Genomic DNA, 2,598 nt, shown 5'->3' with positions numbered 1-2,598 from the left:
TTTACAGAGCAAATTAGTTTCTTATTAAATAATTAATACACATTGTTTCATGACATTGGTTGCCAATCCTGCGCCATGTCAACACTTTCCCCTTCTTGACCTCAGGTTCCCCATTTCCATTTGTCCAGCTTTCCTGTCCCCTCCTGCCTTCTCATTTTTGACCCTGGGCTGATGTGCCCATTTAGTCTCCTATACATGTGTGATCTGCTGTGCTATTGTTTGTTTTATAGGCCTGTCTAATCTTTGGCTAAAGGGTGAACCTCAGCAGTGATTTCAGTACTGAGTTAAAAGGGTGTTCGGGGGCCAAGCTCTCGGGGTTTCTCCATTCTCTGTCAGACCAGTAAGTCCAATCTTTTCTTGTGAGTTTGAATTATGTTCTACATTTTTCTCCCACTCTGTCCAGCCAATTTTTATTCTTAAAATAGCTATTGAAATTAAATCCTTACGATGGGTGAAACATCATATTACACATAGCTAAACAGAAGATTTGTGAACTGAAGGAGGAAATTATCCTTAATGTAGAGAGTTGTGATTGTTAGGTTGTTAGGTGCTGTCAAGTTGGTTCTGACCCATAGCGACCCCTGTGGACAACAGAACGGGGCATTGCCAGGTCCTGCACCATCCTCACAATTGAGGCTACATTGGAGCCCGTTGTTGCAGCCACTGTGTCAATCCATCTTGTTTCATTGAGAGTCTTCCTCTTTTTTCGCTTACCCTCTACTTTACCAAGCATGATGTCCTTCTCCAGGGACTGGTCCCTCCTGATAACATGTCCAAAGTATGTGAGACAAGTTTTGCCATCTTTGCTTCTAAGGAGCATTCTGGCTGTACTTCTTCCAAGACAGATTTCTTCATTCCTCTGGCAGTCCACGGCATATTCAGTATTCCTCGCCAACACCGTAATTCAATAATTCAAAGTCATCAATCAGGCATCAGTTCTTTGGCTTTCCTTATTCACTGTCTAACTTTCAAATGCATGTCAGGCAATTGAAAATACCACGGCTTGGGTCAGGCGCACCTCAGTCTTCAAAGTGACATCTTTGCTTTCTAACACTTTAAAGAGGTCTTTGGCAGCAGAGTTGCCCAATACAATGCATCGTTTGATTTCTTAACTGCTGCTTCCATGGGTGTTGATTGTGGATCCAAGTAAAATGAAATCCTTGATAACTTCAATCTTTTCTCCTTTTATCAGAGTGTTGCTTATTGGTCCAGTCGTGAGGACTTTTGTTTTCTTTATGGTGAGGTGTAATCCATAGTGAAGGCTGTGGTCTTTGATCTTCATCAGTAAGTGCTTCAAGTCCTCTTCACTTTCAGCAAGCAAGGTGTGTCATCACATATTACAGGTTGTTAATGAGTCTTCCTCCAATCCTGATGCCCTGTTCCTCTTCATATAGTCCACCTTCTCGGACAATTTGCTCAGCATACAGATAGAATAAGTATGGTGAAAGGATACAACCCTTTACTAATTTTAAACCATGCAGTATCCCCTTGTTCTGTTAGAATGACTGTCTCTTGGCAGTGCATGAGCACAATTAAGTGTTTTGGAATTCTTGTTCTTCGCAATGTTATCCATAATTTGTTATGATCCACACAGTCGAATGCCTTTGCATAGTCAATAAAACGCAGGTAAACATCTTTCTGGTTTTCTCTGCTTTCAACCAAGATCCATCTGATATCAGCAATGATATTCCTCATTCCACATCCTCTTCTGAATTTGGCTTGAATTTCTGGCAGTTCCCTGTCGATACACTGCTGTAGCCGCTTTTGAATTATCTTCAGCAAAATTTTACATGCATGTGATATTAATGATAGTGTTCAATAATTTCCTCATTCTGTTGGTTCACTTTTCTTTGGATGGGCACAAATATGGATCTCTTCCAGTCAGTTGGCCAGGTAGCTGTCTTCCAAATTTCTTGGCATAGACGAGTGAGGGCTTCCAGTGTTGCATTCATTTGTTGAAACATCTCAGTTGGTATTCTGTGAATTTTTGGAGCCAGCGCCTTCAGTGCAGCTTGGACTTCTTCCTTACATACCACTGGTTCTTAATCACATGCTACCTCCTGAATGTGGACCGAATTTTTGGTACAGTGATTCTGTATATTCCCTCCATCTTTTTTGATGCCTTCTGCATCATTCAATACTTTGCCCATAGAATCCTTCAATATTGCAACTGGAGGCTTGAATTTTTTCTTCAGTATTTTTAGCTCGAGAAATGTTGAGCATGGTCTTCCCTTTTGGTTTTCTAACTCCATGTCTTTGCATATTTCATTATAATACTTTACTTCGTCTTCTCAGGCCCCCCTTTGAAACCACCTGTTCAGTTCTTGTACTTCTTCATTTCTTCCTTTCACTTTAGCTACTCTATGTTCAAGAGCAATTTTCAGAGTCTCTTCTGACATACATTTTGGTCTTTTCTTTCTTTCCTGTCTTTTTAATAACCTTTTGCTTTCTTCATGTATAATATCCTTGATGTTGTCCCACCACTCGTGTGGTGTTTGGTCATTAGTGTTCAATGTGTCAAATCTATTCTTGAGATAGTCTCTAAATTCAGGTGGGATATACTCAAGGATGTACTTTGGCTCTTGTGGACTTGTTCTA

Source organism: Trichechus manatus, unplaced genomic scaffold (assembly GCF_000243295.1).
Source record: "Trichechus manatus latirostris isolate Lorelei unplaced genomic scaffold, TriManLat1.0 scaffold00036, whole genome shotgun sequence".
NCBI lineage: Eukaryota > Metazoa > Chordata > Mammalia > Sirenia > Trichechidae > Trichechus > Trichechus manatus.
Note: the sequence above shows the minus strand (reverse complement) of the source record.